The following is a 17,992-nucleotide window of genomic DNA, read 5'->3' on the forward strand; positions in this document are numbered from 1 at the left end:
TTGTAAGTCCGCGTTTGCTGTGGGTAATTCAGCCCAGAGAGCGAGCAGGGCTCTATCGCTGGCCGGGCTCTGTGTACAAATCACCAACGGGATGGGGCTGCTGAGGAACTGCCTTGAGCTGTTTTATTTTCCAGCATCAGTCTCATTACGTGGTTATGATAATGGGAAGATGCCAGCAGCTCACATCCCAGGCAGCAGACAAAGAACTTCATGTGACAACTTACTTTAAAAGTTTTTTGACCAATCACACCAAGCAAAAGCATATTGACAGCAGTTCTATCCAACCACTATAAGCACAGGTACCTTTGGTTAAAACAATGCTTGCCTTTTTTGAATACAATACCTGCTTGTAAGCCTTGAAACACAATGCACAGAGCTCCATTATTAAGCTTAGAACTTTCTAATATCTTGCTAGATAAACTTTTCTGTAGCTTAGGGAGTTATTCTAGCCAAGCATTAATACACAGACCATTGTTCTATTTGTCATTACTTTTCTACTTTTTGCCTAATTTTTCTGCTGACCTATGTCATGGCTACTGCTTGGCACTAATCACAGTTCTGCTGTCTCTGAGGCTGCCTTTTGCAGCTTTCTGAAACCCCTCTGATTTTATGGATTCCCACAGGCCCCACTCAGATGCTCACATTGGCGTCTTGGTCTCACCAGATCAGGTGTGCAGTGAAAATGTTCTGTCCCCACACTGAGTTATGAGAATTCAACAAGTTATTTTTTCATGTCAAAGCTCCTTATGAAATATGTTGAGATTCAAACAGGATATTCTGACAGCAGATGAGTTTGCTGTTTACAGGATGAACTTCTGTGACTTAAAAAACTTGTAAAAGGGAATTTTCATACTGAAACATAATCAGATATCGTTTAGAAGTGCCCTTGGAAGTAAAGCAAAAAAGAAATATCAACTACTGAAAAGTCTTCAGAAAAGTAATTTGTCTCCTTGAGTCCTTTGCCATGCACCAGTGCCCAGACAGGCAGGAGCTGCTGAGTTCCCTGCATTGAAAGCTCCCCTTTGGCCACAAACTGCAGAACACCAACAGTTTGATCAACCACTGGGAAGTAAGAAGTGAGTTCCAAAGCCATTACCAATACCTTGGGCTTTGAAAATTGTAGGCAGCTGTTTAATTAATGACACATTCTATTTTCACATCATCTGTAGGGATTTTTTCTGCCTTTTATAATTCTTCTTTGCAAATCTACTCTTAAGGAACTAATTTTTAAATTTGTGCAGGATATTAACAGACGCTCAGATGATGACTTTAAGCTGCCATTCGATGTGTTGAGCCATGGAGAAATCACTGATTCAGGTACGATTGGAATATTTGCCATGCACTTTCTTTAGATTTTTATATATTGTCAAGTTTTAATTTTCATGTCTGTAACTGTTAAATACAGTTTCACTGTTACTTTTTTTAGAAATACATCGATCAAAATCTCTTCATGTTTCAGATACAATTTCACAGCAAGTGAAACTTTGCTCTGAAGTAGATGAAGAGGTCAGCTAAGTATCAACTCTGCACATCTAATTCCTTGGGGTCTTTTGAATTTGTTCCCAAACAGTGCCTAAAGCATTTTTCAGAAGATATTTCAGGCCTAAAGGAAGTAGTCAAAAGGGAATAATGTTTTCTGTCTCCTGTTTAAAGCTGAATCACTTAGAGGAGATACTTGTGATTTAGTGAACACACCTGGAAATTAATCTTTAAAAATTAAGGTGATTGCAATATTGTTGTTGTTTTTTTCTTTGTTTGAAGTGTCTGCAAAGTCCATGAGCTTTAATTAGAGTAAGATTTAAACACTTAAGTATCCTTGTCGAACTGCTGCTGAATATTCTGTTGAGGGGCAGAAGGGTTGAAGTCAGAGTGTTCTTTGGAAAACTGAAGTAGATTATCCCAATTGCGTTGTCTGGCATTAATTTATCTGTAAAACAATGAATTCAGTGGTTTCCTCAAGCACTGGATTCCTTTCACAGTGTCTTTACCAGCAGATCTCTGCTTTAGCACAACTCAGTGCAGCTCAGCTTTTTTGCAATAGCTTCTCTACTTTGCAGCTACAAAACACTGTTTGCTACCACAAAATAAAACACATTTCTTGTGCTCTCTCTGCTGTTTTTCATATCCCTGACAACTTTTTAGACTTTTTTAATCCTAAGCTATTAAAGTACCATCAGGACTGTAACAAAACTGTGATGCAGCCAAAACAAGGGTGGTGTTTGGGGGTGTTGTAAATGAACCAAAGGGCCCTTGGGACTCGTGTGTTGCTCTCCCTGCCTCAACCACTGGCCCAGCACTACTTGTAGGGCACTTTCAAGGTGCTGTAAGGGCACAAGGGTGGTGGTTTTCCTTCCTGCTCTGTGTGTGAGCAGAGAACTGCTGGGACACTTGGATATTTATAAATCCCTGGTTCCAGATGGGATCCATGCCAGGGTGATGAGGGAGCTGGCAGATGAGCTTGCCAAGCCTCTCTCCATCATTTATCAGGAGTTGTGGCTCACTGTGAGGTTCCAGAGGATTGGACACTGGCCAGTGTGACACCCATGTACAAAAAAAATAGGAAGGAGGATCCTGGTAATTCCAGGCCCGTCAGCCAGGCCCCAGTGGCAGGTGAGATAATGGAGCAGTTCACACTGAGTGCTATCACACAGCACTCCCAGCATGGCCAGGCTATCAGACCCAGCCAGCAGGGCTTTACCAAGGATGGGTCATGTCTGACCAACCTGGGCTCCTTCTGTGAGCAGGTGACCGCCTGGTGCATGCAGGAAAGGCTGTGGGTGTTGTGTCTCTGGGCTCCAGCAAGGCCTTTGGCACTGTGTCCCACAGCACACTCCTGGAGAAGCTGCAGCCATGGCTGGGACAGGAGCACTCTGTGCTGGGCTCAGAACCGGCTGCATGGCCGGGCCAGAGAGTGGTGGTGAATGGTGCTGCATCCAGCTGGCAGCCAGGCACCAGTGCTGTCCCTCAGGGCTCTGTACTGGGACCAGTTCTGTTTAATGTTTTTATAGACAACATGGGTGAGGGCATCGAGTCCTTCATCAGTAAATTTGCAGGGGATACTAAGCTGGGAGCTTGTGTTGATCTATTGGGAGGAAGGAGGGCTCTGCAGAGAGACTTAGATCAGTTGGATGGATGGGCAGAGTCCAGCAGCATGAAGTTTAATCAGTCCAAGTGCTGAGTTCCACATGTTGGCCACAAAAATCTCCTACAGCGTTCCAAGCTGGGGACAGTGTGGCTGGACAGTGCTCAGGCAGAAAGGGCCCTGGGGGTGCTGGTGACAGCCGGTTGAACATGAGCCAGCAGTGTGCCCTGGTGGCCAAGAAGGCCAATGGCTCCTGGCCTGGGTCAGGAATGGTGTGGCCAGCGGGAGCAGGGAGCTCATTCTGCCCCTGTATGGGCACTGCTGAGGCTGCACCTTGAGTGCTGTGTCCAGTTCTGGCCCCTCAGTTTAGGAAGGACGTTGAGATGCTGGAGCACATCCAGAGGAGGGCAACAAGGCTGGTGAGGGGTTTGGAACACAAGCCCTGTGAGGAACGTTTGAAGGAGCTGGGGCTGTTTAGCTGGGAGAAGAGGAGGCTCAGGAGTGACCTTATTGCTCTCTACAGCTTCCTGCAGGGAGGCTGGAGCCAGGTGGGGTTGGTCTCTTCCACCGGGCAGCACTGACAGAATCAGAGGACACAGTCTCCAGCTACAGCAGGGAAGGGATAGGTTGGATATTAGGGAAAAAATTTTCACTAAAAGAATAATGAAGCACTGGAATGCTCTTCCCAGGGAGGTGGTAGAATCACCATCTCTGGATGTGTTTAAAAAAAGCCTGGACATGGCACTTGGTGCTGCAGTGGAGGTATCAGGGGATAGGTTGGACTCGATGATCTGAGAGGTCTCTTCCAGCCTCATTATTCTGTGATTCTGTGATTCTGTGATTCTGTGATTCTGTGATTCTGTGATTCTGTGTGTGTCCATGGCAATATCACAGGTACTCCTGGGCAAAGTCTCTGAAGCTGCTTTTACTTAACTCAGCAGTGTCTGTCAGAAGGAGAGGACAGAAATGGGGTGAAGAACCTGCTAGAAGGAAATTTGGCTTCACTGATAATTCTGGCAAAATTTTTGTTGATTTTGGTGGATTGCAGTTATCCGTGTCTTTAAGCCCACCTATTTGGTGATGTCTGAAGGGGGTTTGGGATATTTCATTGTATTTGTTTCTCCTATGTGCCCTGTAATGCCTTTTGATACATACACAGAGGATGCACAAAGATTTAAACTTGGGCTCCTGATCATATATAAGCTTATATCACCATCTGTGGAAAAAATATTACTCTTGTGATGTTTCTAAGAGATAAATACATTATCTACAACAGTATTAATTAGATATTATATACTATTAATTAGATAGTATTTGAGATTAACTTGTGGAACCTATTCTAATAGAATCCAGAAACAACGAATGAATTGTTCTCAAAACTCTACAAAGAGGCTGAGAAGATCAAGCAGTGGAAACTGACTGTGGAAACTGAACTAAACCAGAAAGAAAGAAAACTCCAAGAGAATAGAAAGATTATTGAAGCACAGAATAAAGCCATTCAAGAACTGCAGGCCAGTATTGTATAGTGTACATTGAATAGATGAAGTTCAGTGCTTCGTGATTCAGTATGACACTATTATTGATACAATTAAATATTAAAGACTGTTGCAGTTTGGTTTGTGCCTTGAGAAAATGATTATTTTGAGAAGTTGCAGGCACCTGTCCTGTGTGAGGGTAGGTATGAAGAATATACCTGTAAGTGTCTCATTTGCTAGTAAATTATTGTTCATTAATTATTGTATCTTTCATGCAAGAGATGACTCAGCATGTAATACCAGATAAAACAGACTTCTGTCTACTGATGCCCCAAGTGACTTTTTCATGAGGGATTTGAGAAGTTCAAGTGCATTTCTAATATATTTTTCAATAACAGTGTCTTTTTGCATCTGTTCCCCATGAAATCGGTTTGAAAATGAGAAACTCCATTTGAAACTGGAAGATGAGATATGTGAAAATAAAGATCTCTTGAAAGAGTAAGTAATAGAACCAAGGATATTTTTTTGTGGTGGAAATAATCAGTTTCCATGTGGGCAGTTTTATGTAGCTGTTAAAATTTGAAGGTCATTTCCATTGTTACTCCTTAGGTGCACAAAGCACTGTGCACTCCTGTGCAAACATGATATTTTTCCCTCCTTTAGAGCTGCTGCTTCGAGGCATCTGTGTAATCTGCTCAAGGGCACCTGCACTCGCTTCACAGAGAAGACCAGCAAATGTAAATGCTTTTTTAGTTTTTATTTATCAGATAAAGGTACTTCTAGCTTGTCTGAATTCACAAACAGAAGCAAGAAGAAGAAATTTCTCGTGCTGTTCAGAAAAGTTCTACAGTTGAGATCGACTGGATGTGGCTCTCAGAATGAGAAGTGAATTTTAAGTGGCTCACAAAATTGGAAGTGAAGCCCCAGGTCTAACAGATTTGTGGTTTGTAATGCTGAATGCAGAGGGCTTTTGAAGGCAGTGAGATTGTTTGCTGCAAGGTTGCCAGCCTGGGAGCTCTTTGGGTGCCCAAACAGTGCTCCAGGTTTGAGGCAGTGCCCACAGCCCTGACTGGCACTGGAGCCACTGCAGAGCAGGGCAGGGCTCCCCAAGGCTGCTCAGCCCATTGAAGCTTTGCAGTCCCAGCCACACTCTGGGAATGTATTCAGACATGAGAAGTGACACTTCATGCCTGGTTTTAGGCAGTAGAATCTACTCTGAATTCCCAGCACTCTGTAACAAATTCCCAGAGCTGACCTTTCCTGTTTTCAGCCATCACACATTTGTGGGGAAAAAAGGTCTGAACCCCAAGGTATAATGAGTAACTGGAATTCTTCTCATGAAACTGAACAAGCCAAGACAGTTGGATAACTTAATGAAGTTTAAATTCTTGAGGTTTTAAAATATGTTATTGATTGGGAATTTTGCTTTATATGCAATTTAGAATTGTTATTATAATCATTATAATTTTACTAACTTGATCCTGGATACTTAAGGAGTGTCTATCTCTTTTTAGCCTTAATTCTAGACATCCTTGTATATAGATGTACTGTTCTTTTTTGATAGCTGTTTCTTTTACTGTTCTCTTTTTTATTGTTTTCTTAGGAAAAAATAGTATCAATTACAAAAGTGAAAGGAAAGAAGGAAAATATGGACATGGAGTGTTGCAATTTTATAATGACAGTTCAGATGCTCTATCAGCATCTGCTGATAGGAAGAAATTAAGTGCTAAACCCTAGATTACAGTTTATAAATACTAACAGTTTTGATACATTATTATTCAACAGCATTAATACTATAATAATTAATATGGTCGCATAAACTGATCCAGAATTACACTTTTCACAGAAAAAAAATATCTTGGGAAGGAAATTTAAAAGTTGAGCTTGCTTAATGTTTCAATGAAATACACATTTTCCCTAGATTCTGTAACTTTTGGCACCATGTTTCATAATGACTTATTTAGTAAGAATGGAGCTGATAATTCCTTTGTTAATTCATTATGCTGATTAAAAATTATGACTTGGGCAGCTGGCATTCTTGTCCAAAAGAAAACCTTTCTTATATGTTCTTGCTTTGATAGATGAACAGGAAAAGGAAGCAACAATAGAATTGTATGAGGAACTTCGCAGCAACGTAGAAGTAAGTGAGCAAGCTTGATGAAAGGAATGCGAGTTATGTGAGCTGAGCTGAGTTCCATGTTTATGTTGGGATACTGTTTGTGTCCATCATGTGTGGGTATCATGTCATGTGTGATGCATGAAGTTGGGTTTTCAATCCCTTTTCAAGAGTGATTTTTGCGTTCTATAAAGCACATTCAATGGAGAAGGTGCCAGCAGTGTGTGGGATGTAGATCCCTGTGATCTGGGTGATGTGTGCTTAGTGCTGGGTCACTGCCACAGCTTCTGGCTTCTTTCTGGGCTCTGTTTCACCTCCCTGCTGGTTCCTCAGAATGGCTGAGGTGGGCAGCAGCCCCTGGAGAAGTTCCAGGGTTTCCAGTATTGAACTTCAAATATTAAATTTTGTTTTTAGAGAATGACGGTGGCATTTGAAGAGCTTTGTGTGCAAGCAGAGAACGACAGATTGGAAATGAGTTTCAAATGTGAGAATTCTGTTTATTGAGTTTATGCAGCTGGCTCATTTTTGTACTTCATAGCTTGTGTTACACATGCAGTGTCAGGCAGCCAGGTGTGAAGTGCTGGAATGGTGAGCAGCTCACACTGAGACACTGGGACCCTTCTTTTATTCATGCTGCCTTTGGTCACTGCCTGGCCCCTTCTGTTGCTGTTCCACTGGGCCAAAGCTGGAACTTTATTTCTCAAACAGTCACTCAAAATTGAAGTTTTGTCTGTGAAGAACAGTCTGGAGATCAGTACTTACTTCCCATAGTTTGTTTATTTAAATGATAATGCACGAGTGTATAGCTACAGAAACTTTAGCTAAATGCTCTCTCTCTCTATGTATAGCCTGCTATGTTCCTGTTTCATTCTCACATGCTCTCTTCTGTTTGTATTTTCATTATAAAATCAAACATTGCCTCAGCAATTACTCTTGGGAAACAAATGGTACAGCTGTACAATTCCAGGCAACCTTAAACTGGAAGTTGTATTGAGCTTGGAGTTTATTTCAGCTAGAATGTTAACTATGGATGTTACTGTATCTCCAAAGTAAAAGAAGAAGCAGAAAAAGTGGAAAAATTTGAAAAAGAATGCAGACTGGAAGTCAGTCAAAAGGAAAAGCAGATTTGCTCATTTTGCCATCTAAGATGTAGAGCTTTATTTGGGACTAATGGGGCAATGCAAGAGCCAAGAAGTGTTTCTGGGTATTAGTAAAAAAGACAAAATAACATCTGAAGCTGCATTTAAGTCAAATTCTTTTAAGTTTAGTGGTGTTTCAGTCTCTTTAGTCTACTGGAATTTATGGTTTGATTTTGAATTGGAGAACTTTTTTGTTTAGAGTAATGTGACTTGATCAATATTTGGCTAAGATTATATCTAGCCAAATATTATCTATCTATCTATCTATCTATCTATCTATCTATCTAATCTTATCTATCTATCTAATCTAATCTAATCTATCTAATCTAACTTGAATGACAGCAAAATGTCTGCTTATCATACCTGGGTACAAATGAAAATTAATATCTGTCCCTTCTCCAGACTTCATGATGATATTTCTTGCATTTTTCTAGATTTCAGCTCTTACCATACAGAGAGATGAAAAAGATGATGTCATAAAAGACATCAAGGCTCAGCTGCAGACGTCACAAAATAAGATTGCTGACTTAATGGAAGCAAAATGTAAGAATGTTCTGCCTGCTGTGTTTAAATGTAATTGTTTATAGAATTGAAATGTAATTGTTTATGAATCTTTATTTATTATATGTAATTGTTTATAGAAGCATAGGAAACAGGGCCATGATAGTCTTATTCTGTTGCTGGTTGGCAGCAGAATTTTGGGGCCTTGAGGGCCTTATTTTTGTTTGGAACAGGAGCTGCTCATGTGGGAGCAGGACTGGCAGGGCAGTTTTAAGGGTGAGTCAAGCAGTGAGAGCTTTTGAAAATTACAAGGGAAAAATATGTTGCTTCAGTTTTGCAAATTTACAGTCAGGCAGATGTCACTGAGGAAACTTACTTTTCAGGACTTGATTGCCAATACTTTTAAGCCATCCATATTCAAATTTTATATATTATTTTATAGTATATGATGTCAGTACCATTAGTCTTTGTTACATTCTTTAAATGTATGTAATTTTCCATTTTTAGCAGCATTTTTTAGTAAATAATCCTATTTTTAAAAATATAAACATCTTTTTTTGCTTAGTACATAATGAAGAAATGTTAAAGGAATCCCAGGGCAGTAAAGAACATTTGAGGGCAGAGCTGGAAGAGGCTAAAATTTCATTGCAAAAGGCAGAGGTACCCCTTGCTTATAGTTTTACAGTACAAATAGACTAGATGAGTATTTGCATAAGTAATTATGGATACTTTAGACATGAAACAGCTGTAGATCTTTGTTGCAAAACATGTTTAGAAATGATATCATGTCTTGAAGGTTACTCAGAAGAACTTGGAAACTGAATTCCAGACTACAGTGAAAACATTAATTCAGGTCACTGGAGAAAAGGAAGAGCAGGAGGAAGAATGTAAAAAAATGAAGGCTTTGCTTGCAGCCCTGACAGAGGAGTTTGAGACTTCTGTTGCCAATTTGAAAAGCTTGCTGCAAGAAGAACAAAATAGGTAAATTAATGAGTTTAAATTCCAAGAGTGATCTTACAGGTTGCAGTCTATGACGAAATCAATAACAATTGGAAATGAAGCTGAAATTTTTTTCACGCAGTGGTCTAAATGCAGAGAATTTAATGTATTTTTTTTGTTTGTGATAGTTGATACTGTATAAAAAGTAATCTTTTGCCCCCTCCAACTTTCATAATTCTGTCTTTAAGAAATACAGATTTCTGTAGGTATATATTTGTTTACTTTTATGTCTACTGTTCTGAGGTTTTAAAAGTGAAATTTGATGTGTGTTGCAGGCAGATCTATCACCTGCCTGTTGAAAGATAAATGTTCTTAAAGTGCTTGTGCTAAGACTTTGTCTTATTGTCCTGTAAGTTTCAAATGCAGTGCTTTGTACCCTACATTTGGGATTTTTCATTTACCATTTCCTTAGATTAAAGAAATCTGAAGATGATTCAAAGCTGCTTATCTTGGAGCTCCAGAATAAATCTGCTGAACTGGGTAAGGCTTGTAGAAAGGCAGAAAATGAGCTGGGCAGTAATAAAAATGTTTTCTGCTCTTTTCTGGAAATGGACTGTCTCTGGTAGCTGGAGAAATGATTTTACAGTGCCTGTACCTGTCAGGAATGCCTGGATTTATTTTTACTCAGCTGATCCCTTTTCTTTGGGGGTCATTGGTGCTGGCAGCAGCCACAGGGCAGTGCTGTGCACAGCTCCAATTGTCAGACCATTCATGCATGAATTCTTCTGGAGGTAATTTTGGTTTGCAGCTCAGAGCAGCAGCACTGCAGGTGCCAGGAGTGACTTGTGCAGCAGAGACAAAACCTCCCATGGAGGTTTCTGTGACCCTCCCCATGCTGGAAGTGCAATGATGCTGGCAGGGGTTGGTTTTAAATATCATCAATTTGACATCCTGTGGTTTCTAGGATGTGCTCCTTAGTCCCCAGAGTAAGAGCTCTGCCTTGCTGTTGAGAACTTGCAAAAAATCCCAGAATTGTGAATGTGCACATAGAAACCATTTAGAAGTTAGTAACAACTGGTTTCCTTTCCCAGCATATTTATGTGATACCTTCAGCAGTTCATATTTTTTTTCTGGAACAATGCAGGTGCATCAATACTTGGAGAATGATCTAGTCTTACAGTCCATGGTTTACTTGAAGCTATATTTGTGGAAAACATAATAGGCTCTAAATTTTATTTAAGATAAATATTCAGTTTCTCTTCAGATATAGATTTGCTAATGTCTGAATCATTTTCTCAAGTCTACATTTAGATTAAGTCATAAATGAGCTTTTCAGTTTCTTAACTTAATCCAACAAGTTTTGAGAACTGGGTATTGCAAAAGGGGAAATGTTTTATACTGCCTGCTAAATATGAAAAATCATTTATGTTCCATTCATTTTACATTCCATGTGCTGTAGAAGAGATGACTAAAGTGAAATGTGATAAAGAAGTGCAACTTGAAGAGCTGTCAGAAACTCTGGTAAATGTTCATTTTATTAATCTCATGGCATTTGCTCTTCATATGAAATTCCTCTTGCTTTGTAAGTATCTTAAATGTCATAAGTAAACTCCATCCAGTCTACCTTAACATTTCTACTAAACTTTCTCACACACAATTTCAGTGTTTTCTTTGAAGAATTCTTTATTGCCTCTGTTTTTCTTGTCTCCTGTGCTTTTGGTTTTTCTTGTCTCCTGTGCTTTTGGTTTTTCTTGTCTCCCATGTTTTTGGTTTTCCTTCTCAAGGTTTTTGGTTATTTCCTTCTTTGTTCATGCCCATTCAAATGCCACTCCCTCTGGATATAAAGTTTTCCCATTTTTCCTTCCTTCCAGGAAGGTAATTAGCTCTGGCCTCTGTGAACCCTGCTGTGCTGTGACATAGGCCCATTTTCTGTCACAGCTATATGAAGCTATAAGAAAGCTTCATAAGCTTTATGAAATACACTCTTAACAGAGGTTTATTTTCATTATGATTTTATATTTACAAGCCTAACAAGAATTCATATCAACTAAAGTTAGGATAGTGTGAAATCAGGTGTGCATTTTACTGTGTCTGCTTGTTGTTATAATCTGTGCATTGAGTGTTCTGAACTAAGTTTCACTCATTTTCTAAAATGGGTAAATTGGAGCACTTTTACTGAAGAAGAATCTTGAGGCTAGTACAGAAAATTTGAGGAGAGAGAAACATTTGGAGAGAGAAATGAAAATGCTCTCCAAATGAGAGAGGTCTGAAGAAAGGCAACAGTTACATGTTTTTAGAAATAGTGAAGTTGCACATCATGACTTGGATACAAGTTTATACATAAGAAACAGCACCCAGAGCAGGGTCCCACCCTAATTTTGCAGCCCAGGTAATGAAACTCACAGCAGAGGACAGACATGAACAGCACTGGTGTCACAGTTCACTATCTCACACCACTTCCAGATCCCAGCAGAGACTGGAAAGATCCAATCTGGATAATCCATGGCATGGATGTTGTTGGGTTCTTCTGAAAGCCTTGTGCTCTTAGTTCATGTCTGATGACCTCCAGCAGTTGGAGTTTGCACATGGGAACTCAAAACTCTTCCTTTTCATTTTGCAGAAAGAATTCCACGGTTTGAAAGCACAGCTGACAAGAACAGCTAAGAAGGAACAAGATTATTTAAAGCAGCTTGTGACTCTAAAAACAGATCTTGAACAAGAGGCGTATGACCGTTTTGAAAATGGGATATTTCATTAGTTTTGGTGTAATATAGAAGTTGCTTTAATCCACAGTGAAATGAACTATGATTGTTTTCTAATGGAAATTTTGAACCACATATATGCCATTAATTATATACTTACATTTCTAAATTCCACTTATCTATTTATGTGTATTCTATGGCATATGTAGTTGTTCTTTCACTTATTTAACAAGAAGAGAAAGTTTCTGAATTCATTGTTAATCTTGCTTTAAAATACATAATCTTCACTAACCATTATATATATATAAAAGTTGGCTCTGATTTTCTTTCCTTCTTCTGGCACCTTCGTACATCTCTCTGACTCTGCTGCAAAGCTTATATTTGTAGATAAAGGCCTGGACTTCTTTCAGCATGGAATAACACTTGATAATGGGTATTTTTAATTTAAAAGGAGATTTCAAAATGCATCTTCTTATTCCTCTTGGCCATTTGTTTTAAATTAGGTTAAAGAATGAACAGCTAACAGTGTATCTCAGTAAGCTTTCACTAGAGAAAGAACAAACAGCACAAGAGAAAAATGCTGTGGCTGCAGAACTCCAGAAGCTGCAAGAACAACAAGAGGCAAGTTGTAAACTTCCAGCTTTCTTGAAAGGACAATACTCAATTTGGCAAATGACTCAGTTTTACAAATTAGATGATGAGCTGCAACATGACTTGGATCTGTAGAGTGCCTGAGCAAATTTTTTTGTGTTTGAATTGGAAAGGAAGTGTATTTACACTTGTGAACAAGGCAGGTCTGTGTGCTTTGGATGGCTTTGAATTTTTTAAGAAGTCACTTTGAATTTTATTTCTTTGCTGACACAAGGGTCTTTATTTAGGATAGTAAGAAAAAAGAAGACAATACAAAGCAGTTAGTTGAAAATCTAGAAGAGGCAAATAGCCAGCTAAGGCAAGTAAAACCAAATATTAATAACTGATATTGTTAAAGGAAGTAGACTCAAATAGTTAGTTGTGTTCAAATGTTGCTTTCTGGGATTTTTTGATTAATGTTTTTTTAGATTACACGGCTAAACAGAAACTATTCAGAATTGCTGTTGGCCAAGTAGAAATTTTCTCAGATAGAAATACCAATTGCTGCAGGAACAATGTTTGCCATCATTTTGTATTCCATAGTAGGAGCTGTCTTGTTTTGCATTAGACATCTCAGGTGTGAAGGAAATTCAAATGGAAGCTGAAGGTTATGGATGAAATGTGACAAGGCAAAACTGGATCAGAGTTACTCTCTGTAGCCCCAGTTCAACAGACAGGCAGCTCCCATGTTTCACAGCTGCATTGCAATAGTCCAGGTCAGGATGTATTTTCCTTGGGTTCCTGGAACATCTTTTCCTACTTACAAGAAGTATGGACAGTTCACATATTGACTTACTGGGCCTGTTGCTGCATTTTAAGAACATTTTCATTGAGCAGCTTATGTGAAGTTCCCATCAACATTAGCAGCTCTTTTCAGAAAATAAAATATGGGTTTGTTAGAAGTACTGAAAATAAGTTAAAGGCAATAAGGAAATATTTACTAATGCTTGTTAATTTGGCACTTAGAAATGAACTGGAGTCTTTGAAGGAGAAAATGGCAAAGACTGGTGAAGAGATGAAAAGTACACTGGATGAAAGAGAAGAAAATGTATGTCCTGTGTCATGAAAATATCTTACAGAACCTGCAGGGCAGCATTGACTGTAAAATCTTTGTTGGGATTTTTTCTGCAAAGCTCTGCCTGGGGGATGTGATCTCTGCCAGAGGTTTCTTCTTTCCCAGCTGCTGCCAGCTGTGCCCTTGCGTGTCCCCATGTGAGCCCTGGTATTTCAAAAGACAAGCACAGTCACTGGGATGTTCACTCTGTGCTGGAAGTTTAATATTAAAGATTTATTTGTTTTCAGGCAAACAGAGAACCTGCTTTTCTGTTTTTTCATATACCCACTCAGTGATGGATGGGCTCTGGATTAGCTTTTTATATGTAGTGTGAGTTTGAGCTGAAATAGATTCAAACATTTTTACTTTTCTTTCTATTGGTTCAAAGCAACCTGGGGTTTTTAGCAAATTTCAAAATTTCATTGTAAAAGTCAAAGATTTACAATTTAATTTCAGGTTAAGAGAACTGAAAATGAAATTTCAAGAAAGGAAAAGCCATTGAAGATTCTAGAAAATAATTGGGAAAATTCATTTTTTCATGGATGTAGGGAACTTCATACAAGTGCATTTTTTAAATTGTGAAGATCTTGGGGTTTTTTTCTTCTTCTTTCTTAACTCCATAACCACTAAGGAACTGGTTCACTGCTATTAATTAACATCTTGTGGTACTTTATGGCTAAAACTCTGATTATTCTAACATGGCAGCTGGTGTTTCAGTCCCATTGGAACAAACCAGACTGGTGCAAGGGCAGGTTTGAGAACATCTACAGGAATTGCTCACATAGGGAGTCATTTGTAGAACTTACTAACTCATGTCTGAAATATCTCTTTCAGATGAATAATTTAAAGAAACAGATGGAAAATAAAACCAAATGCATTGAAGAGTTGCAGCAGGAGGTGTGTAGAGATTTTAAATGTCACAAATACATAAACACATTATACTTTGGGTTGCCTTTCCAGCAGGTTTTTGTCTGCTGTGATGCCTTTAGATACACCTATGTAACTTATACATTTTCTTTTCTTATCCTAACCCTGAGCAAATTAGAGAGTCATCTTAGGGATCACTTGATTTGTTAAATGAGCCTTAATTTGAAAAGAGCAATTACAAAAATAATATCTTTAATAAACTTCTACTCTTTTTCATTTAGTGCATAGTGTTATTTATGTACGTGTATGAGTATCTCAGTTACCACTAGTAGAAAAGAATTCTGCACTGGCACAAACTGTAGTAACTTCACTGTAAAAATAAATAACTTGTATTTTTGGTCATGACATCTTGACACCTTCTGTCAGCAGCATCTCAGTTTTAATTTCCATTCTGCACCTCATTTGTTATTCCCTGCTGCTGCTCAGGAGGAGCCTTTCTTAAGGTCGTGAAGAAACAGTAATTATCACAGAAATTAGCTGAACATTCATTTGTTTGAAGAATTGTTCTGGAACCTGAGCTGCACAACAAAGAGTTATTTGCCTGATGAAAGCTGGAATATCTTGATGCAGTTAAACCATGACATAATTCTATTAACTTATTGAGGTACAGTGCTTGTTTTGTTTTATTTCAACAGAATAAGGTGCTGAAAAAGAAAATTACTGCAGAAAGCAAGAAAAGCAATACTTATGAAGGGAAGGTAGGTTTAAATAACACCGTGTAGAAGATGAGGTGAGTGTTTTTAACTTCCAGTGTAGGTAATGATAATACTTGTTATACATTCTGAGCTGGTTTATGGATCTAGGATCCAGACTTTGCAGGAATGAGCTCATAGTTTTTAGAAGATGCTTCCATTTTTAATCATTGGGCACTGACTATTGGACATTTAAGAGATGGATTCACATTGCAATTAATGATGTTTCCAATCTGTTCCCTTTTTGTTTTCTTTTGTTGATAGTGGACTGAACAGGGTTCAGCAACCTCATTGTAACAGAAAAGCATTTAATAGAAATATATATATAAACATATTACTCTTTTTAGGCTGTTCTTTAAATGTGTTCTTCAGTGGCAATCCCTCTGATGGGAATATTGTGTCCAGCTTTGGGTAATGCACTTGAAGAAAAGTGGACTTTTTTGAGGATATTCATATGAAAAACTTAAAAAGAAAAAACTGTAGTGAAAATGCACAGCTGGGAGAAAATGTACCATAAAACCTGTGAAAATCTGATACAGATTTACAAGAGAGGGAATAAAATCTCCATCTCCATTTGTTTTTTTTTCCAAGGCATTCACAGCATTTAGGGTGACTGCTTAGGGCAGTCTTCCCCATTGTGCTGTTGCCATTGTTCCTTTGAGTATTTTCTAACTCACTTCAGGCCAAAGTTCAACTCTTTATTAAAAAAAACCCTGAACTTTTAAATAGGAAACACTTGAATCATATACCTGAAAAGTAACAGTGTTTGTGCTCAAAAATAAGAGGTAAGAAAAAATAATCAACATAGTCATTCCTAAACAAATAACAGCAGCAATTCTGCTTTCTCCAAAGGTGAATAAATTGCAGTTAGAGATGGAAAATATGAACAAGCAACATAAGGAAGAAGTTGACATCTATCAAAAAGACATAGAAACAAGAAAAGTAAATGAAAATAAACTTCGTGAAGAGGTGAGAGGTGTTAATTTTTACTGCAATTTATTTTTTTTAGTTTAAAATGTTGTTCTGAAGCTTTAATATCCAGAGTCCTTGCTCATATTTCAGTCTTATCAACATAAATGGAACTTGTTTTGTATGCCTGTGAGCAAAGCTTTAGTACATTAGGTGCTTAGGTTGAAATATTTGAATATGTCTTTGACAATGAGAACTCCATTAAAAATTCCTTCTTTCAAGATATAGTTTAAAGAAATTCCACCCTTGGTATAAAGTCAGCCCAGTTAAATTAGATTATAACTTCTCCCATATTAGGATTTTTCCGCCCACACTTTTTTGATGGCAATGCTAAGAAATGTTAGGGCAGAGTGCTTGAAATGGCCTTTTGGTTTGCAGTGAGCTTGCCTGCCATGGCTGTACCTTTGATCTTGCCCATTTTAACAATCTGCAGAAAAGATGAGGGATTTGAAAGGGATCTTAAAAGCAAATAAAGCCCAAGTGGGACTGCAAACTTTGCACCCACAGGGGGAAGAAGAAATTGAGATTTAAAAGAAATATATTGTTATGTTGATGAATGAAATGCAATTTATTACTGACAGGTAGAAAAGATGAGGTTGCTTTGTGATGAAACTGCAATGATACAGAGAGAAACTGATGCCAGATGTCAGCACAAGATAACTGAGATGGTGGCACTGATGGAAAAGCACAAGGTCGGAGATTTTCCTGCTTGCTGTAGTTTGCAATGGGTGATACCATGTCAATACCATGTTTATAATTTGTGACACCACGTTAATGACCTTTCCAAAGCAGAAACAGGCCTGAGTCTGGGAAAAGGAAGATGAACACATGCTGGACTTTGCATCATCTAAAATCAAATTCATTTGAAGAATATGAACACATTCCTATGGGCAGATACATTCCATTCATCTAAACTTCTGGGATTTTTAGATTTTTTTTTCAATTCAGGCTTCCTTTGATACCATCTGAATGCAATATTTTTCAGTATCAGTTTGGCCTCTTTCTCAGAGGTTACCTAGTGACTGTCAGCAGTTTAGCCTGACACATTTTAGTTTACCTTTCTATTCCTCATTTTGCAATATCTTTAGCAGCTACATTAATAAAGATGGCACAGCTGGCTCTTAGTGCTGAGCACATATTGCTGCACAGAAATAAAGCACTCTCTGCCAGTCCACAAAATAATACTTGAATTGAGCATTTCCTGTTTTACAGTTTCTGCAGAAGCATCAATGAATCTTTTCTTTATGAATCTTAAGAGCCTGGTTTGAAAAAATGATGTTTTAAGACTGGATAACTCTATATTGCAACATTTAGTCACATGTTTTGAGTTTGTTGTTGGTTTGGTTTTTTTACCACAGAATGAATATGATAAAATGGTTGAAGAAAAAGATGCAGAGTTAAAAGTATATAAAATGAAACAGCAAAAGCAGTTCTCATCAGAAAGGGCACTGGTAAGGAGCACTTTGCAATGGTCAATAATTCAGTGAAGGGGCTGATGTCCTTGTGTAGTGGTTTTATACTGGCTAAGTGCCAGGCACACACAAAAAAACATTCACTCATTTTTCTCTGCTATTGTTGAGCAGAGGAGGGGAAAGAAAAATTCAAGGACTGAGTTGAGATAACGATTAGGAGAAAAACACTTTGAGGGTAAAGCAGATTCAAACTTAAATAGTGCAAAAAAATTATTATTAATAGAATTAAAAGTGAGTAATGATAATTAAACGAAACCCTTAAAACACCTTTTTTCCCAATCCCTCCCTCTTGCC

The 17,992-nt window shown here is 38.3% G+C and overlaps 2 long non-coding RNA genes across 2 annotated transcripts; both read left to right on the forward strand.

Moving 5' to 3' along the window:
- The first annotated feature begins 8,260 nt into the window (after nucleotides 1-8,260).
- LOC128943431 (uncharacterized) lies at nucleotides 8,261-9,220 on the forward strand. The gene is made up of 3 exons (XR_008483721.1): nucleotides 8,261-8,355; nucleotides 8,879-8,973; nucleotides 9,110-9,220. It is a non-coding gene; the product is annotated as an uncharacterized LOC128943431 (long non-coding RNA).
- Nucleotides 9,221-16,145: 6,925 nt separating this feature from the next.
- On the forward strand, nucleotides 16,146-17,621 carry LOC128943436 (uncharacterized). Its single transcript, XR_008483724.1, has 3 exons — nucleotides 16,146-16,226; nucleotides 16,808-16,918; nucleotides 17,585-17,621. It is a non-coding gene; the product is annotated as an uncharacterized LOC128943436 (long non-coding RNA).
- The last annotated feature ends 371 nt before the right edge of the window (nucleotides 17,622-17,992 follow it).

This window comes from Melozone crissalis, unplaced genomic scaffold, assembly GCF_028551555.1.
Source record: "Melozone crissalis strain CALT ecotype California unplaced genomic scaffold, PUWL_Pcris_2 ptg000046l_1, whole genome shotgun sequence".
NCBI classification, from domain to species: domain Eukaryota; kingdom Metazoa; phylum Chordata; class Aves; order Passeriformes; family Passerellidae; genus Melozone; species Melozone crissalis.